At 40.2% G+C, this 22,214-nt stretch overlaps 1 protein-coding gene across 2 annotated transcripts in view; it reads right to left on the reverse strand.

The window, feature by feature from the left end:
* Positions 1 to 22,214, reverse strand: part of ROBO1 (roundabout guidance receptor 1) — a 367,253-nt gene that overhangs the window by 189,610 nt on the left and 155,429 nt on the right. The gene's annotated exons all lie outside the window — the stretch shown is intronic.

Genomic DNA, 22,214 nt, shown 5'->3' on the forward strand with positions numbered 1-22,214 from the left:
ACATCTTATGGCAAATTAAGTTAGACCAATTTTTTAAACACAAAGGTTTGCTATTCTGTTTTAAAATGTTATCAAAGAGTGTTTCCCATTTCCAAATTGTATTATGTACCACAAACTCACCATACACATTATGTACCAGTAACTGTAGTTGTTGAGCTTGTGTAGCCGTTGAAAGGTATTTCCAAATCTTGGCAGGCTATAGCTTACAACTGACCGAATTCATAGTTTACTAGAACCGCTCTGCATTGCAACCTAGTGGCCATAAATTACTATGAACTTTTCTGATCAAGAAACAGATCAGTAAAGGAAAGATCAGTAAATAGTTTTATGTCTACTAAACCTGTGGTATTTCCTAATGTAGTGGTGTCTCAGAGACTTGTGGACTAAGCAAAAAGGAAGATACTATATCATGGTAATTTTAAAATCCCATATTTATTTTGTGTTACTTAGCTACATATTCATATGTGATCATGTAACTTGTGGGTAACTCATAACTCATAACTACTTTTGCATGTTAAAAAAATGCTGCACATTCGGAAAATGTCACTCAATAAACAGAAACATACATCCACTTAAATGCATATTTGAAAGCCATTTGGTGAAATGTGAGTTGAGCTCATCTCGCCCAGTTTGATTTACTGAAAGTGGAAAGAGCCAGTAGCTTCTATGGAAATAGCAGCTCGCCATGCAAGATCTGCTTTCAAGTCTCATGTGCCCCTCAATTAACAGATTTAAGGTTTTTAGTAATGACAGCTATGGAATATGCAGCTGTTGAAGAGGGATGAGACCACATCTTTACACCTGTTGAAGCTAAATTTAGTGATGTTTAAATCAACATAAAAAAATCAATAAGCCAAAGACCAATGTTCAAAATAGAGTAACCCACAACAGCCTATCAGAAATCACCTTCTACTGTTCTCACTGCTCTAACTTTGTTCTATTAAACAAATCCTTATCCAGTTTGCTACTACTGCACTTTGCACATTAATAATTGCCAACCAGTTTTTCACCTTCCACTGATCTGGCTTAAGTCCACTGAACCTTTATCGGTTACAATATGCTTATGTGAACACATAGACACAAACATTTATTTTTTTATTCCCAGAGATGGACTTGGTATAGGCACAATAATTCATATTTGTGTTTAATATCATAGTTTACCAAGAGTGCTTTAATAATTATATTAAGTTTTTATTGGCCCTATAACATACCTATAAGGAGGGTTTTGTAATGCCTAGGGATGCAAAGGATGGGGGTTAGGTAAGTATAAACCTAACTTTTTTCTTAACGGGTACATTTTACACAAACAAACAATAGTTGATTTGTAAAGGAGGAGGGGCCCAGGAAATTTGAGCAAACCAGTATTTTACTGGAAGATCTGCTTTAACATGGCAGTAGTCCCAATAAAATGGCAAAATGTTCTAACAGTCTTTGGAAACGTTGTCTTTAATAGCTCCTTGTAATTTGGAAGCAGCTTCTACCATGATAGTCTCTTGCCATAGGCATTGCCACCTAACAAGCCAGTATACTGTAACATGGCACTTTCACAGCAAGCATTTGCAGAAAGAAGCTTAGCAATGGCAGACTGCACATTTCTCTAAGTTCAAGTTCCCTTTAAATTGTAAGAACTGCATCTAGAATGAGGAGTTGCAGAGCCAATTTAGATGGAAAATTAAGTCCCCAATGAATATAAGAAGCCAGTGGGCAATTCAGGCATCTAGTGTTCGCCCATAACTGGAATACTGTATGAAACGACCCTTTAAACTGAACAGAAAAAGAATGCAGCCAAAAGTTCCTTTCCTCTAAACTGCCAGTTGTGGACATGGTACTGGAGACATCAGAAGATAAAATGACTTTCCCCAGGCTTAGACTTTTGACAGTCATTTACGATTCCTCTTCTTCAGTAACAATTCCTTTAATGCCAGGCTATAACCGTTCCCAATTAAAGCAGAAAAGCTTTGTGGAAGATCCACCGGAGGATAGTGCACAGTCACACAGTCGTCTGTTGTGTTTTCTTCTTCATTTTTAATATGGATATTTATGATAATGCTCTCTTTTCCCTCTGATGTCTTCACTCACAGTGCTGCAAAGATTTTTCAAGTGTCACTAGTGAAATAGCTCCTCAATGTTAGAGGAACACCATAAACTGCTACTGTGAGGTGTGCTGCTCCTTTGTAGCGCTCAATTAATGCTGACACATTTAAACATAAAACGTGACATCTGTTCAATGCAACGTTAACGTGCTACACTGTAGATTTTAGTTCTGTTCATTTACATAGAGCTTAACTTTTCTCGAGTACAAGCAGACAACTGCACAGCCTACTGCATGAGAGCCTAGGGGGAAACGCAGAACAAAGGGATGACATGGCACTTTTGCAAAGATAGGCCTTTTTTTCGTTCCTTTTGTCTAATACACCATAGAAATGACACGATTAGCAAAGAGCTAATAACAGCCAATTCTTTATTGATTTTGTTTGCCTCCATGTTCAAATTCCTATTCAGGAAACCGTATCAAATGTTTTGTATCTGAGAATGGCAGTATTTGCTGCTGTGTTATAAGTCTTACAAATGACAGCTACTGCAAATTAGATTATTATTATTTATGCTGTTACAGTAGGCAAATCATCATTTTCTCTGGGTATGATAGTATTTCAGCTATTTCAGCAGGCTATTATTATATAGCAATCTGCAGCCAAATAAATATATTTATTTTAAAATCTAGAGCTGCTTTTGTGAAAAAAAAGAAGAAAGTTTGAAGTGACACTAAACTCAGGAGTTAAATCTTAAAAATGCATTCAAGTACATTAACTACTAACAAAAATGGATCTTATTTGTACATCACTTGGCTGTAGATCCTCAAATCATCTCTGAATTGGCGCCGACACTGTCCTTCTTCTGGAGGGTGGCTACTTTTGCTCCCCATGGTCTCTGTGTGTGTTGTAAAGTAGCCACCGCTCCAAGCTCACTCCCGTGATGGACTACAATTTCACATTACATTTTTCTCATTTGTATTGAGATTTTAGTCCATCACGGGAGCCAGCTTGGAGCGGTGGCTAATTTTGTTCCCCATGGTTCCTGTGTGTGGTGGAAATAAGCCACCACTCCAAGCTTGCTCCTGTGATAGGCTACAATCTCACATTTAGGGGGTTATTCACAAAGCTGCTGTAGGCAGCTGAGTGAATAACTGAGCCGTAGTGAAGTGAGCGGAACAACGTTCAGTGCGGCTGATTTCAGCCATACGTCCTTTGAAATCAGCCATACATTGGCTGCCTTCGGTCAGTTGAACATGCTCTAAATGTTCGACTGAGCCGAAGTGCAGAAGGACTTCGACTCAGCCAATCCAACATCTCGCCCTCGGCTGCCATATTGGCTATTGTGAATAGCCCATACAGCAGCCCTATGGTTCTACTGAACCGAAGGGCTCCGACGGCAGAAGAGAGCCAAAGGATCAGCTGAAGCTACAGCTGGATCCTTCGGCTCCTTTGTGAATAGACTCCTGAGTCTACTAATTTGTATTGAGATTGTAGTTCATCACATGAGTAAGCTTAGAGTGGTGGCTACTTTATACCACACACAGGGACCATGGGGAATAAAACTAACCACCCTCCAGAAGGAAGGACAGTGTCAGCATGAATTCAGAGATGATTTGAGGATCTACAGCTGAGTGATACAAATAAGATACATTTTTGGTAATAGTTAAGGTACTTGAATTATTTTTAAAATGTAACCCCTGGGTGTAGTGTCACTTTTTAAATGCCCCTGTGCTTACTTACAAAATACTTCAGCACACAAAAGGGTGTGTTTTTTTTAGGTCTCCCTCGGAACAGGGTGGCTAAAGAGACCTATCAGTTTTAAAGCCCAGTTTAGGTGTTGTGAAGAAGACACAAAACATAAACGGCATCCAAACTGTACCTTGCAGGAGTTTGGAAACACACTGCCAAAGATCATCACACTGAATACAATAGCCCAGATCACATACTTGGCTATCATGCAGTGCATTAGACAACTAAACTACTGAAATATGATTGAGCGATTAGGTTTAGGAACAGTTTCTTTTTGTTACAGGATGGGATTTTTATCCTCATGCCCAACCCCAAGACTGGATGACCAGAATATGCTTGATGCCTGGTTCATTTGATCAATCATGCCCAAGTACTACTCAAAATAGTTATTTTGTCCCCATAGTTCTGAATATATGTTATGAGGATATTTAGGATAATTTGAAGATGTGATGTTAAGGCATCCCCCAGCTAAGGCCCACCTACCAAACTCTTAGACTTTACCTCCTTTGTAAGCCGGTTAGTTTGATAAAGATGTAATATCAAGATGTGCAGAGACCAGTTTGCATGGTCTCCCGCTACACATTCAAATGCTTTAGCCAGCTCTAATAAGCTACCACACATATAGGCGGACAGGTAGTGCTCCCTCACTCTCTACATTAAAGGAGGAAATCCACATGAAAGGTTGGTCCAAAAAGAGAGGGGATGCATCTAAAAAATTGTCCGACACAGTGACTTATTAAGGTGCTGGGTTGGGGGTTGTTAAATGTTTATGAAGAAGGGGTAAAGGGGACTTTTAAATTACTTTTGCAACCAGAAATTGTAATTGTGCTTTGTGAAAGGCTGCAGCTTCTTTCCACATGATTCTGTAATGGGCAGCCTTCCTCTTTGGCAGCTAGAGGACAATTTGCAGAAGCAAAGTATGTTGACCCGTGACAAATTGGATATAGGATCATTCAGAAAACAAGAATACTAGCAGCTCAAGGCAATGGATTCTACCTTGTATTTTACATTCTACTAGTAGAAAATGCTGGATCTAATCAGTTGATGGGGTCAACATAAACACTGTCAAATATGGCCTACAATCAACCAAAAAAATCTTCCAGTATATAACTTCTAACCCTAGAATGCTAAACACATTGCAAAACAAAGCAAGTCCATTATTAAGATAACTAGTAACCTTTGCACCTAATCTATCTATCTATCTACCTATCTATCTACCCACCCATCATCTATTTTTCTCTACATGTAAAATAAGTCTGAAAACCAGAAACCCACCACAACAATGCAGTTCTGTAAACAGGTGCACATCCAAAAATACTTGTCATATTGCTATTTTTATCTCTATGTTGAACATCAGAAAGGTAAGGTCTCTCAAAGCTTTCCTTCTTCCATGTGACATCTATGATCACTCTCCTACATGCTTGTTTGTCTCAGGTGCTGTGTTATAACCCACATATATTGGCAAGTCTCAACAGATTACATGGCTTGTAGCCTATTGACTGAATTCTATTGATTATGCACTGGAAATCCAGGTTTAATAGCATAGATACCCTTTAATCTGCTCAGAGCTTGCTCCACTTCTAGCAAAAGCTGTAATAATACCAAAACAGGTATGGAAGATGCAAAGCATAAAAACAAAGAATGTCTTATTCCACAGCTTCGATCTATGCTTTCTTTGTATCTTTTCCACAATATGTGTCATTGCTGTGCATTCATGGGAGACATTAAGGATATTGAATATCGCAGATCTGTAATGTATGGATTGACAGGCATTGAAACCAAATAGACAAAAATTCCAGGGGCCCCCATGAATATCTAGATATGGAACGACTGGATTTCAAGGCTTTGGCCCTTACCATGAAATATATAGACAACATAGATCAGGCATTTTTCGAAGGAACATGTAACAACAATGCATGCTTTCACTGCACAAACATTTTATAGCCTTTATTGGTCCATATTTAAAGAGAACTAATCCCTCCTAATCACAAGGGCTTAATTATCCTTCAACAGGGTGAGGATTATGCTGCCTTCTGTCCGACTCATGTACATTCCTGCTCTGACACAGCAGTGATTTTGCTGGGAAATTAAAAATTATACATCGTCATTTGTTTTATCGTAAACTTTGTCAGCATGATAATGTTATCCAGTTTAAAATGAACTGTTTATTGGTTTCAGACTTTCACTGAAGTAAAAGGTGCTCTCACACATCAGCAGCAAGCTCATCTGCTATTTGTGGTTCTCTAATTTATGTTACCTCTCCTAGAGTGCTACAGCATGCTTTGTCCCAGTACTGAGAGGAATAGACATTGCTGGATTTCACCTGCTGGTTGATATAGCACCAGCCTGTCAACCAACCTCACTATTTAGCTGTGGTCAGACCAACACCCAATGCATGAGCAATGGTTTTATTTCCTAGCCCAAGGCTTCAATCTGTGATAGCTCTTGTGCTCCTTCAGTCCTGATCCTTTGGTTCCAACTTTGGCTTGTATTTTACAATGCTTATTTACTGCCCGCCCTGACCTTTGGCCTGTCCCTGTTTCAAAATCTCCCTTTTGACTGTGTTCTATTCCTGGTCAGCTGCCATCTGCATAGGTGTGGCCAATGTGCCCAACCTGGTACACTCACCAGTAAAGTCCATCAATTTGTAGGGTACTCTGGCAAAGTTCTGGTGTGGTGCAGATAGCGCAGAGGGCCCACCATCCATTTAATCTGTGACTGTTAGCCACTGATCAGTTTATTACCGCCCCACCAAGCTATTTTCAGCCAGATCATGTGACTAGATAGCAGTAGGCATCACCCTGGTGGAATAAATAATACCATTTTTTTCTGGAGCCTTAGCAATAGGTTGTACTTGATGGACCTATGTCTTTATTCAACCTCAAATACTATGTAACTATGTAAGATACATATGGTATTTTTAGCTTATGAATACTGTTGTAGTTGTTTTTGGCGCTGGAGCATTGACTATGAGTTGGATGCGTGGCACCAGCCTCTCATGAAAGAGCACTCAGCTATGAGAACTCAGCTTGCCTGACCATGCACGGTATTTGGTATGATGCCTCTGCTTCAACAACCAAAGTAGCCCCCGTACATATCAAAAACACCCCCTTGTGTATGCATACCAATGGATGAGATCCTGTTCTCTAGGGCATCCATTCCTAAAGAAAAAAAAAAACCTGCTGTTCTGCTGCAGCAGTTTAAAAAAGTAGAGCACAGCAGAGATGAGGAAAAGTATGCATGAAAAGCAGCTCAATGGAATTCCTAGATCACCTAAGATTTCACAGAGGCAGTACTACCCCTGGATTCCTCCATGCTGGAGAGAACAACTTCATCACTGCTCACCACAATTGACAGTCCTGTCAATTGAATGACCTATTTTTAATTAATGAATGTAAGTACGAGAGTTCAAAACCCAACCAAAGAACAGCAGCCTGTGCAGCCTGTAAAACGCTGTAGGGAAAATAGATAGCAATTAAATAGGTCTTTATGCCTCACAAATAATTAAGGGAGGAAGAAAAATCCGGGGAAGCATATTATTCTGAGTCACGGGTAGAGTAATGTGATATCTATTGATCAGCCCACATGTACAGACTGTGGGAAAGTGCACAGATCAACCTCTAACAGCAAACTAAAATGGTCATTGTATTAAAATGATATATACATGGCAATTAAACGTACTGTTACAATCTTTAAACTCTTTGTGAGTCTTAAAGAGTAAATACATCCTGGAGACTTTGCATGTCTGCATAATAAATTATTGACATTATATCTCAAAATGTATAGAAACATTAGGATTGTTAAAAAACTTCCGCTTTTAATTAATAATTTAAAAAGGCAACGACTTCCCCCAGTCTTTTCTCCCCAGTGATCAGACTCCAGCACTGTAGCTTTGTAGCAAGTCACACCATGAGAGGCTGCAGCAGGGACTGATCAGTGTTAGACATTTATGAACACAGGCAAGAACTTTGCAGGCACCAGGATTGGCATGACTGTGTCCTTTCTAAACTAGCATCTTACTCCAGGAAGTGGATATTGACCCTGAATATTGCCTAAACAAAGATGGTCAGAAATATTGGGAGAAAAGCTGATAAAGGCTTTGTTCGGGGGAGTATACTGGTCTCGGTAAAAGGTAATAAATACCTGTGTTAAGCTTACACATTACAGAACATGCATGTCCTTAATATGAGAAAAACACATATCAAATGCTACTTTAAATCACTTAATGGTTTCTTCTGTCCCTTGAGAACATAGCATTATGGAAATGGGATCATCTGTAACCATTTCTGCTGTAGCAGAGGAAGTCAGAGGTAGGTGGGAACAGAGATGGAAATTGTAGCTGGGAAGACACAGAGAAGTATAGGAAGACAGTGAGTGATTTAGTCCACCATGCTCCACCCGCAGGTAAGATGATACGTTTTGTCCAGACTGCCCTTTAATAGAAGCTGAAATTCCCAGTGTGCTCTCTTGCACCATGCTCTGTCTTTCCAAGAGGGGGATCACTTCAGTTGTCACCCTGTAATTACCAATGGTGCTAACCCACACCCCCTAGCATCATTACTATCCCTGTTCCTGGAGACACCGGGGGTGCAGTATAGTGAGGGTGACCCAATTTCCGTTCCTAAGAAAATCAATAAAATCCCATTAGAGTCACTGAATCCTCTGGGATGTCATTTTGCTCATATAAACAGACATTGTAAGTCACCTGAGTTCTGTTTATCCTTCTATAGATGTAGGGTGGACATGGTGGAAACCAAATCTGGTATTTGCAGTAGAAGGGCCGAACTAAAAGATTGCTTCTGCAAACATACAATATGTACTTTACGTATGACGGAAGAAATCTCTTCATATCTATCTTCTCTCCTCCTCAGTCCACTCTTTTCTTCTCTATAGTCTATGTAATCTACCTATGAATGACCTCCTCCTCAGTCTACTCTTTTCTACAGTCTATGCTATCTGTCTCTTTCTAATAATCTATATGTGTATTTATCAATCATCTATTTATATAGTGCCAACAATTTACACAGCGCTTTACATAGTGCACCTTCACATCAGTCCCTGCCCTGAAAGAGCTTACAATCTAAGGTGCCTATGTCACATGCATACATACAGGGCCAATCTAGACAGGAGCCAATTAACCTACCAGCATGTCTTTGGAATGTGGGAGGAAACTGGAGTACCCGGAGGTAACCCACTCAAGCTCAGGAAGAACATGCAAACTCCTTGTAGATGGTGACCTGACCGGGATTTTAACCAGGTATCCCCAGTGCAGCAAGACAGAGGTGCCAACCACTACAACACTGTGCTGTCTCATCTAAGCTTAGAATGATTCTTCATCTCCATCTATGCTTAGAATGAAGGGTCTCTGCTGTGCTTTGATGTCTGTATATGTGAACTTGCTTCAACCTTATTGCTAAGTCTTAGAGAAGTTTAAGGTTATGATCTTGATGCTTTTTTTCTAAATCAACAACAAAGCACAGCAGATATACAGCAGGAAGTATTTATTGTAATAGCATACTTTTATTTTATGGGCAGCAAAATATTTAACAAAGATATTAGACTTTTAAATGTTTTCTATTCATGTGGTAATTGTACAGTGCACTGTTGTTTTAACCTGGCATTGGTCCAATGTGCTGTGAGACTGTATAAAACCATTCAGCATATGAAATGAGTGTAATGAGATGATAGCTTTAAGAGGAGCAGATTGACAAATTTTTTCTCTTGAGGGGCTATTACAAGGAGACTAAAATCATCCTATTAGAATAAACAGTAGGACTGTTACTGATTAAAATGTCTGTGTTCGATTAATCGAAAAAAGTTTTAATCAATTAATTATAACGCACATACAGATCCAACTACATTGGCCTGTACACATACAGCACAGCAATGAAATAATAAAATGAACTAGGATCACACTAATCCAGCACGTTATTAATCTCACGTGCCCCACAATATGGCCGCTGCTTGAGTGGGGCAACTCAGAATAATAGCGTGCTGGATTAGTGTGATCCTAGTTCATTGTATTACTTCATCGCTGTGCTGTATGTGTATAGGCCAATGCCTTGGCTGGCGCTCGTGCAGAAAGTTTCTTGGGCAAACTGACCGGCCTAAGTGGCTCCGTCGGCTAACAAAGGGAAGGGTGGAGGAGTCCCGTGATGTCACAGACATCAACGTCACCGGACTCCTCCCCCTTCCCTTTGTTAGCCGACGGAGCCACTTGGGGACATCGACGTCACCAGACTCCTCCCCCCTTCCCTACGTTAGCCGACGGTGCCACTTGGAGACATCGACGCCACCGGACTCCTCCCCCCTTCCTTTTCGTTAGCCGACGGAGCCACTTGGGGAAGGAGTCCGGTGACGTCGATGTCTGTGACGTCACCGGATCTCCGACTGGACTCCCGGAAGCCGGCGGAGAGGTGAGTATTTTCATTAGCGATCAAAAAAAATGTAATTGATCAAAAAGATTAACGATTAATCGAGAAATTAATTGTTAATTTGCACAGCCCTAATAAAAAGCCAATCAAACATGCCAAAAAAGCCATCATTAAAGTTGGATACATGTACAATAAAGCAGGGGAAAGCACAATTACAATGTATAAAGTGCAGACACTGCTGAGGGGTACTGCTATTGTCATTAATTTGTGCAGAATTAACAAACAAAGTGGAGTGTTAGAGCTGTCCACTGCCTTTGGCTCCTACACATTCCTATTGGCTCACCACTTTACAGACCAAGAAGAATGCACAAGAGGCAGAGAAAGGTGGGCAAGCTTTGGAACTATCAGCAAGTGCTGAAGTGCTGTAGCGGAATGTTCAGCTATGACTGCAGAGTTTTGCTGCCGGTATGTGCAGGCATTTTGATGTCTGAACATTATACCTGTGACAGTTTAAAGCTGAACTCTGGACTACAAAATATAAAAATCCAACAAACACCTTTGAAAACCCAGATATTACCTTGTATAAGTGAAGGTGACATTGTTACAGTGCTCTACATATCATGTGCAGAGAGCAGAGCTGAAGGAAGAGTCCAGCCGGCACCCAACTTGCAGAAAACTGTATATGTCCCAGTAGGACTTCTCCTACAGATCAGGTACCACTCCGTATACATAAAGCATTGACACCACCATAAAAGTATGGAAAACAAGACCTCTGTTTTTACTGAAATATTAGAAACATACTTTAATTAGGTTTCTTTCACTGGCTACATTTTGTATTATATATATAGCCATATATTTGAGCACCATGCCCGGACATGTCATGCCTCTGGGGCAGATTTTCTTTATATTTTGCTTGGTCTGTTTTCTACCACTGCATTCATGTCTGCTTTCTGACACATTGCTGCTCCATTCTATATACAGAATTGTTGAGGTTAATCCTGGTTCCCTCACCACAAAACTCAAAAGTCGCATTTTTAAATGCCTAATCATTTTAGTTTATTAGGTCGCAATACTTAAACTAATCAAACAATAAAAACACATACATTCTGTTTAAAAAAAAAAAATGAGAAGATCTACAACTTGTTGAGTTGCACCATCTGGATGAGCCAAGGCTACTTCCATGTGTGATTGTCTGCTCAATAATCTCGTGTCACACAATGTACACACTCATTAATGTTGAGAGATTGCCCCTAAAAATACAGTTTACAACAAGTCAATGATTTATCATCAGGCTGTCCAGAAGCCATTTTGTAGCTTGAAAAAGTAGCTCGATTTGTGCTGTATGCTACTTCCTAAAAAGGCCTTGTGTTTACACTCGTCAAATCCAACCTTTTACCGGCGGATCAACACAAGCAACACATCCATCTGGGTAATATTTTTGAAAAATCTCTCACGTCTTAACAGAAAAATCTCCCATAAGTGAATACAAAGGTTCCAGATCATCACACAAACATGGGCTGACTGGTCAGTGTAAATATTTGAAGATGTTTTAGTTAGCACCAGCTACTTTACAGCTACTAGGGGAGAGCACTACGTGATAGTGTTAACATTAACACAGGGAATTTCTAAATACTACTATCTGTATGATTTTTTTTTTCTTCACAGTTTCCATTATTTTTACTGGAACATTCTGAATGGTCGCATTAAAAGAGACGTTTATTTAATTGTTATGATCTTTTTAACAGACTATTTCATACTCTTGGGTTGGTTTACTAAAAGTAAATAAGACGTTCACTTTGGAAAGGGACTTTATCCTTAGTTTAGTAAATGTGGTGAAGATCTGCTGACTTCCATCATCTAATCATGTACAAGTTACATAGTTACATAGTATTTGAGGTTGAATAAAGACATTAGTCCATCAAGTCCAACCTATTAGGATCTCATTCTAGGAGTACCCGTACCCATATTTATTTATTTTTCTATTGAACATTTCCTTGAACATGATTCGGTATTCTTTCACCACTTTCACTAAGGTAAGGACAAATCCCCTTGCTCCCTTCAAAACAGCTTATTTGCCTTCAGCAAATCAACCTCCTGCACACTTAATATCTTTCTTTCTTTACACCAAATATTGCCATGAGACACTTGACGAATGTCAATCAAAATTTTGCTTGATTCTAGTTTTCCATTTTAAAATGAATTAAATTTTGAACGAACGAAAACCAAATTCACTGTTGTTAGAATTCTATTTGTTCAAGAAAAATGTTCCATCCTGTCCCTTTAAGTTTTTTCGTCACTACAGTCAAAATTGATTATTGATTTGACCCCATCAACTAATAGAAAGTCGAAAGAAAGCTCTTTCGTACAAAAGTTCTTTAGAAAATGTAAGCAGTGTATGGCCAGCACTTATGATTTTTTTCTTGGTCAGCCCACTCGATTCCCCTATCTACGCTAACAACATTAATGGAGGATCCCCCATCTCACATTGTTGCTCGGGGAATTCAGTGTTCTAACAATCAATGAGGCAGCTGGCAGGTCATAGTCCTCATTTTAAATCCCTGTAACAAAGTGAAACTAGTTTCAGAGAGGCACACAGTGGACAATTTTGCTGTTGTTAAAGGTAATAGTAGGTCTAGTAGTCCCTAAACTTTGGCAGGACTTCAATTTTTAAATGCTGCCAATGACTGATGCTCTTTAGGCCTTTAGCACTGGCCTAAAGAGCACCAGTTGAGTATTCATTTTCAGCTTTCTTTCATTGCTTGTTTAAAAGTAGTAGCTGCAGTATGTATTACATTAGGGCTGTACAAATCCTAGGAGCCAGGTAGCCAATATGTCTTAAAAATTACAGTTGGCACCCAACTTTTACAGTTTTCTCTTGTTCTTGTCAATGGAGCTGGCTCCATATAGCAAGTTTTTTTCAAACCCCCAGGAAAATTCTAAACACTTCAAACACTTAAAGCAATCTAAACACCACATTCTTTCTGTACACTTATGATGCCTAAAGCAGTCCTATTGTAAACAAAAATCCCCTTTCCACCCCCAGCCTGTGATTGGACAGTGAAGAAGTAGCAGCAGATTTATGAGGTCATCTCTCTGATGTCTCTTTCCTGTTAGCACATGTGCATGCACCAAACCCAGATTGGTTTAGAGTACAGGGGACTACAAGTGGTCAATATGAATAAAGTACTGGGTACTTATACTGGCTGCATTTAAAGATACATAGCAAGCTTGAAAAGAAAATCACAGATACATCAAGTTTAACACAATACATGTGATGATCTTTTTAAAGGATTCATAACTGTATTAAATAGGATCTTTCTGAAGATCAGCTTTGCGGCTAAGGGGCTCATCTATTTATTATTTCATAAGAACATCAAATCCTAACACTCTCCTACAAAGCAGTGACATTTCCAGGCCCCCCGATAGTGACTCAGACTGCAGAAAAAAGTGACTCATCTCTTTGCATCATTATAAATAAAAGCTCTACAAATTACATAAAAATACAACTTTTCAAATGCACATGCTAGAAGGAAGAAAAGATTAATTAGGCTTATTGGAAGCCTGAAAAGGGAAGCACAAAGGATTATTTCAGGAAGTGGTTAAATGATGGTCAAGGTACTTGCTGTGTTGTTAATTTGTGTATGAATGACTGCTTATTGAAATGAATACACAAGAGGGCTCTTAATTAGTTCCAATTAAAATGGCTCTGTATGAATCTTAGATATCTAATCATTTGTATGAGGAGGGATTCAGCATATTATTAAAGGTGCACTCCACTGTAACATAAACATGACTGGATTCATTCTTTATCTTAGCATTACACGCAGTGAATTCATGTAATTGTTGGCATCTTTATCAACTAAATGTCTATAAATCTCAGCTTACAAAAAGTGTAGATCAATGTGCATAAAGAAAAGTGTGTAAGTGTGTGTGGAGTTAAATTACAGGTGTCTGGCATTCAACCAGAAACATGGTATTTAGGTTTGGTATCTGTACTTTAAATTACATTTTCTCTATTTAATTTAGAATGTATATTTACATGGACTTGGTAATGGGGGGACTTTACTAAAACTGTAGCAACTGTACATAGTAACCAATCAGCGTCTATCTTCAGCTTGTTCAGTTAAAGGAGAACTATGAGGTGAGTGGAAATCACTCATCCTCATAGTTCGAGCCAACGTGTGACAATGAAACTGTCACACATTGGCTCAATAGATCGGGAAGTGAGTGAACGCATACCGTCGCTCGCTCACTTCTTGATCCTGTCCCTGCAGAGAGGGGGACTGTATAGCTCACAGTATACTGAGCTTTGGGCCACGGGAGGATGCTAGTATATGTCCTCCCGTGACCCTTAAGAGAACTATGGGGAAAAAACACTTACCCTATAGTTCTCTTTTAAGCTTTGAAAATGAAACCTAGAAGCTGATTGGTTGCCTTGCACGACTGCACCGGATCTTGTCTGCTCCAGTTTTAGTAAATTCCCCTTGTAGTATTTTGTTAAAAATGAACACACAACATGTTACAAAACTAGTAAAACAAAAAATGCCCAGTGCTAAGTGTGCTATATGTCATTTCAAAGGTGTGCAACATATAAAATAAAATTTCTCTAATAAGTTATAAATCCATGGTGTACAAAGTGTCCAAAATATCTTTTAGACCACTTAATTCAGGGGTAGGTTCACACCGGCCCTCCATCTGTGGTGTAACTAAAAGTGCCACTAGGCATTGCAAGACTCTGACAGTCACATGCATGACTTCCAGAGGCAGATGCATAATGGAATTTGTAGTTTCACCACAGATGGAAGGCCAAGATTTCCTACCTCTGACCTAAATCATTCCATGGGTACATACTGCCATACTCTTTACATGTATCTTACAAATTTGAGGTTGACACTTTATTCCTCTTTTAAACAAATATATAATCTTTCTAGGTACTCAAGAACATTCTTTAGTGGATTGTGACCTTATTGTAGACAAAATGCCAAAGCCAGGTGCAAACTCATCGAATTGGAGATTGCTGTAATGTTGTCAGATGAGATTTTCCCAGCTGCCAGGATTAAGTTTTATCTCCTATTGCTTAAGCAGCTGCAGGTGACGTCAGTTGATGCGTTCTGAAATCATCACTTGAGTATTGTTTTACAGGTGAGGTTTTCTAGCAGGACATTAAAAAATTATCATCCTAAGGCAAGTTGTTGATACATTTTTCAAAAAGCAACTGTTGGCAGCCAGCAAAATCCCCCAGGAACGGCTAAAGCCATCCAGTAAACACTGCAACTGGGCTTAAAGTGTACTTCCATGTTTGCATTGAAAGGTAAAGACATTATACCAAGATAGAAGAAATGTGTTTGATTCTCAGCATAGTAGACATACAACCTGCCTTGTCCGTTCTGATTTTTGGAAGCTGTCAATAAATAACTCCCAATGATGCTGTAGTCGAGTAGTTGTAACTGCAGAATGAAAAGGACATTTAGGAGAACAACAGTAGTTGCTTACAGAGTGAGTAAGTGTAAGATGAACTGACAGAGCAGTGTATGGTTTATTTTGCCATTCATGCTGGAAGGAGTACTATTCAACATCAAGTGAAAACATCTTGATCCATTTATGTCATTTATTGAATTTTCTAAATAGAAATCCTTGACATTGATTGTAACTAGTGTAATGCCTCTACACAGACACACCAACTGATGAATGTTCCAATCTACACTACAGCTGTAAAACATACAATGAGAATGATTTAGGCTCGCTTCACACTGTTGCCTTACTTGTGTTGGAGCAATGTGGTGCCATTTATTCTGAATGGCCTCCCAACGCACCTTTCCAATGAATGAGCACTGCAGCACAGCGCAACGAACATCCAAGCACTTACGAGATCTCTCTGATAAACAGGCATGTCCATCTGGGTAACATTGGATAGTTCTTAATACAGTAATGTTTTATGTATATAATATAAGACCGAAAAATTGACCCTTAAGCCGTCATATAAAATAATTTATGAAGCAACAACTTTCTATATCAATAGAGGTAATGTTTACTGTTGAGTTAAACTATTAGCACTGCTCACTATAACATGGTGAAAGCAAGACAATAAAGCCTGTTACTGTGTAAACATTGTGGATCAATAAGACTGAGAGAGCAGCATATACCAGTAGCATCAAATATGTCCAGTCAGAGGCGTAACTTTAGATCATGGGGCCCCATAGCAAAATTTTGATGGGGCCCTTCAGCGACCTCCCTACTGTCATTGAAAGTCAGGTAGCCGGAGAGCTGTCTGCTTTGTCTCTTTCTGTTCATTTAATGTCAGCTCTTCTTGATGGGAAATGTCACAGGGGGTACAGAGTCAGTGTCAACAGTAACTTCTGCAATCCTTAACGGGGCCCCCTTCTATCCCCAGGCCCCATAGCAGCTGCATGGGCTGCTATGGCTATTGTTACACCACTGTGTCCAGCAATCTATGCATATAAGTGCTGGAGTAATTATTACCTTATATCAGGGCAGCCTTCAGAAATTTCGGGGCCCCTTACACAGCTTTAGGCCGGGGCCCCCCTCCCCGCACCGCCCTGTCTCCCCCGCACGTCCGCCATGCTGAGCCAGTCAGTCAGTCAGTCAGTGATGTACAGAGAACACTGAGCCAGTCACATCAGTCTCTGTACAGAGGAGCTTACACTCTAATGTCCCACCCACAGTCACATCAGTCTCTGTACAGAGCTTACACTCTAATCCCCGCCCCCCCAGTCACATCAGTCTCTATGCAGAGGAGCTTACACTCTAATGTCCCGTCCCGTCCCCCCCCCACAGTCACATTACCCGCTGGACGCAGGGCTTCGTGACCCGCTGGACACTAGACATGTGCACCGCCAAAAAATTTGTTTCAGCTTGTTTTGATTTGGATTTTGTGTTATTTCGTTTTTCAGGATTTGGACAAATTTTCGCTAGCGGTAGTCTGCACGAATGTTCATTTCCGTTTCATGTTTGTATCTTTTGTTTCATTGCAGCAAAGTGACATAAAATAGTTTGTTTTTTTTAATTGTCACTTTGCTGCAATGAAAATTCGCCCACAAACAAAAATGCGTACAGACTACTGCTAACGAATTTCGTCCGGAAAACTAATTTTTCCAAAACGAATCGCACATGTATACTGAACACAGGGCTTAGGGTTAGTTCACACCATCAGCAGTGCGCTCTGGTCCGATTCTGGCCAGAACGTACTGACTGCATTGCGGCCGGCTCACTTTTTTTGCTGGGCTGGAGGGGGCGTGGCGGGCCATTGGAGTGAATGGCACCGTAGCAACGCTCTCCGGCTGCAATGCGATTGCCCGCACGGGTTCACAAGGCACATTGTAGCTGAAGTGCTTTCGGGCGCAATGCGATAAAAATGCTGCAAGCACTATTTTGATCACACCGCACCCGAACGCACAGCAGGCACAAAGTGCCTTGTGATCCCCTGATGCCATTCAATTGAGGCTGTCTGAAGGGGTCTCAGGTGGGCTGGTCAGGGCTGCATCCCCCTCCCTCCCAGCTCCTCTTACCTGCACACCATGCCTCCTCCACTAGTCACTAGCCTAGTTCCACAAGTACAAGTAAGTAGGGCTGCAGCTAATGATTATTTTGAAATCGATTAGTTAGCCGATTATTACGTTCGATTAATCGGATAAAAATAAGGTTTTAAAAAGTGGTTCCAGTGATGGAATACTGGGTGGTATTCTGCCTTGCACTGTAAAATCATTATACAGCACAATAATTTACAACCAGCTATAGAGGAATACAACAAATCCCAGCCAGCAATAATACATTATACAGCGGCGCAATGCAGGCAGAATACCACCAGCTATAGAGGAATACAACAAATCCAGCAACAATAAATTATAGTATAATGCATGTGCTGGGATTTGTTGTATTCCTCTATAGCTGGTTGTAAATTATTGCGCTGTATAATGATTTTACAGTGCAAGGCAGAATACTACCAGCTGTAGAGGAATACAAAACATCCTGGCAATACATTATACATACACTGTATAATGATTGCTGGGATTTGTATTCCTCTATAGCTGATTGATCATATACAGCGCAATATACCATCAGCTAAAGAGGAATACAACCAATAACTATCCTAGCAATTCAGTTATACAGCACGTGGGGGAAAAGTGCAGGCAGTCTTACCTGCAAGCAACGTTACTTTCTTCCCCGAGATCTTCGTTCACCCACGCTGCAGTGTCCCTGCAACGGCGTGATCGTTTTGGCAGCAGGAAGCGATGGGAGAGAGCTCAGAGCGGTGTCAGACGAGGAGGCGGTGCGGTGTAAGGCATGAAGCGTGTGGCGTGTGTGGAGTCGGGAACAGGGTAACTAATCGAAAGCCAACTAATCAGTGATGGAAAACATTGACAACGTTTACCATCATCAATTTTAATTGACTTAGTCGATTAGTTGTTGCAGCTCTACAAATAAGTTTAAAATAACATTTATATAAAGACTGCTTGTGGTACGCTGTGTTGTGCTGTCCTCTGCAAACACCCCCCCAGTGAGCCTCCAACAAGCATCTGGTGCCCAAGGCTCAGGGATTGTTCACACAGAAAGTGTGTGTGTTCCAGAGCAGTAGCTGCTGGAACGCACCGCGATCACTAAGAAACTTCTCAGGGGGTTTTGGGGCGTGGCAGTGCATTGAATTCAATGGCACCGCTTCCACGCCCCCCCCCCCCCCCACACACACACACACAGTGCGATCGAACGCATGGCAAAACTTTGCCAGTGTTGCGTTCCACTGCAAACGCAAAACAGAGCAAGCCCTATTTTTTGCGTTTGGAGTGGAACGCAACGCTGGCAAAGTTTTGCCACGCGTTCGATCGCACTGCTGGTGGGGGTGTACTTATATACTTGTCTTTTCCACACAGGAAAACTGGCCAGTTTTAAACTTGTTTTAGGGATTACCAGCCAGTACACCAGAAGGAACAGTGCTGATACCAGCTAACATATTTACGATGTTTACTATTGCATTTGTTAGAACTTTTTTTAAATGTTACAAGTGACATATTATTCAGTTCTATTCAACAGGACAGTAACTGAACATTTGCTTAGAAAGTTTTAGAACTATTGTGTACAGCCTCATGGTTGTGCCAATCACCAATTACATCATTCTCTACATTTGTACTACATGTCCCTACTTTGGCCCGTTAAAAAAAAGAAAAAGCTTTTTATGGGGCTGGATGCCTATACTGTTCTGGTGATGAGCAAATCAGCTAGAAAGCCAGCAGGCAAAATACTTGTGTAACTCCACCTTCAAGAAACACTTATACACATATATAATTCCTGTTTCTGGCAGAACAGATTGCTCATTCCTAGAAGTTAATAGAGCAGCTTTTACCAAGGAAAGAATATTTTCTCACTTACTGCCTTCTGGTAACAGTATGAGACAAGATTATTGCCTGCTGAACCCTAACTGCCTCTGGACTTATCATTACAATGCCTCTGGACTTAGGATTATAGGAGTGTGAAATGAGGCAATATTAAAAAGGTGAAGCTTTGTGATTGGGTGGGGTTATATAATAAAGAGATGGGACTCAGCACTGGCGTTGGGGTGGGACAAAAAGCACAAAGAAAAGGAATGAGGTCTACTTATCAGCATAGACAGAGGTTCTTCATTATAACACATTGCAAGAATAGAGTCCATAGTGGAATCCTCAGTTTTTTGTTGGCTCTGATAAAAGGGAATACCTGCAATTGAAGGGTTTTGAGTACAATGGCAGGGACTTCTATGGGCAAGAAATACAGAAAAGGTATAACAGTTTGGGTAAAAAAAAGCAGCAAAGTTATTTTATATGTCTTCTTTGTTTTTTATAATGTGTACCTCTGCAGGCTAAACAAATGACTTCACTTTACAGGCCTCTATTAAGATGCTTTGATGCACAGTGGAATGCTGTGGCAGGTCTGATGGAAACCATTACAGCATAAATCCTTCTTATTAAGCTGTTTTACCTAAATATCAGAGGTTCATTAAGGCATATATCGCTAATCACAAGTCTGCTTTACAACACAGTCAGAGAAGCCGTCTGCCGTCAAACATTCCTGCGCAGTGAAAATCCCATTCAGCGGTGTCGGCTAAAGCTAAGCAGATACGTTTTCTAAGTCCTATTTATAACTTCTATAACAGCCTCCCTTTTATGCAGCCTTCCTATAAGACATAAACCTCTGGTGACTTCTCTGATCAAACCCCTGTTGACAGAAAAGGTGCATTTAGTAATTTATTTTCTTATTCCACACATTGGATAGTGTATATGGGTTTTTTTTCTCTGCAGCTATGTAACTCTATACACGTGGACACCTCAAAACATATGGTTTAAATCCTGGCTGACTGGGAAAAAAAAAAGGTCCCTGCAACAAGGATTGTTGTGCACATTGCTGAGACATAGAATAAAAAGCTTTCTAACATTAGAATACTGAGATATGGTTAATAATCTATGCATTTTCTCTTTAGCTATATCACATTCTCTACAGATTTACTTTGAAAAACAAAGATCCCAGCTACCACTGAGATGATTCTTTTCAAGGCCTTTATATATCATAAATATATGTATTGTATATACAAAGTTTTAATCGTGCTAAACTGAGGAGGTTTAGTATGGTCAAAACGTCAGGCATTGGAAAATTGAGCCTCACAATGCACAGATCAGATCTCAAATGGCCAGATCTGATGCAGCGTACCCATTCAGCTAAGGTATGGTAAATAGGCCGGATACTGAGGTGGATGTAACTCCTGTGTGCATGCGCAGGAGTTACATCATCAACGGTCCAGCAGAAGTTACATCATCAAGGGCCACGCAATGGCCGAAGAGGATGCATGGGAACCCGGAAGCTGTGGAGGAGGGGAGGCCAAAGATGCATTGAACAGTGCTTGAGAAGTGTAAGTGTGCCATAATGTGCAAAAACTCACCCAGCTCAAAAGCAGTTTACTACTGCTTTATGCTTTAATCAGATGATTAAGGCCCAGCAGGGGGCAAAACGCATTGGCAAGAGGCAACCTGAGTGGAGTGACTGTATGTGTGCTGGAATAACAAAGTTGTTATAAAACAAACTCACGGAAGCTCTGAATACTTTGCTTGTGAGATATGTGAGAAACAGACCCGAGGAGTGTGCCCCCATGGAACGGAAAGAGAGACAGTGCCGTTTTTTTAAGCGTCTTCATGTTCTTGGAAGGTGGTAATGAAGTTTAGGCAGATTAGAAGCAGCATTTAAAAGAGGAGCTATATTCTTCCATCCAGCCATAAATTATGTACATTTCCATTGGCCTCTAATACATATTCTATTAAATAAATAGTAAAAGGGAGGCTGAGTTGCTTTCAAGCATCAATTCATCTCTCCTTTTTGTTTCTGCCCCTATGGCGAGATCACTGTCTTCAACATACTAAACAACTCCATGACAGGGAACTTAAAAAACAGGATTATTCAGGTTAGTTCTTTATGTGATGTTCACAAATATATTTCTTAGGGGCTATTATATTTTTAAACAGTCTATACCTTAAAAGCTATCTGACAACTCAAGAGAGATGACAGTTCTGGCAGCAAAATGTAAAACACCCCCTTTGTTATAGTTGATTGTGGAGCTTCCTAAAAATCTGTCAAGAGAGAAATACAAAGGTTGCTATCGCTGAACTCATTTGGAAACATCATGCTAATCTTCTGTCTTTAATACCCCCCTGAATCACTGACACAGAACAGTTATACAGATCATGTGATCCGACTTCACTTTTTGCATCACTTGTTCTGGTTCTGGGAACTGAAAACTTAAGACATTTTTAAAGGTCCGATCCGTAGGGGTTGTCCCACTCATATCCTCTGCCAATCAGGTTAACTGGCACTGATAAGCAGCTCTGAGGCTACTACTATTCAGCACTAGTTGGACAGCGTCAGCAGGAATTCAGAGACAATTTGAGGATCTACAGCTGAGTAATACACAAATGAACTACATTTTTGTTACTTGAATGCATATTTGTCATGATACAAGATTCTACTCTTTGAAAATGAAAAACCTCTTTAATTGTTAGATTAATACTACTCTAGCACAGAGCTA

The sequence above is a fragment of the Nanorana parkeri genome, unplaced genomic scaffold (genome assembly GCF_000935625.1).
Source record: "Nanorana parkeri isolate BGI_ZX_2015 unplaced genomic scaffold, ASM93562v1 scaffold57, whole genome shotgun sequence".
Classification (NCBI taxonomy): Eukaryota; Metazoa; Chordata; class Amphibia; order Anura; family Dicroglossidae; genus Nanorana; species Nanorana parkeri.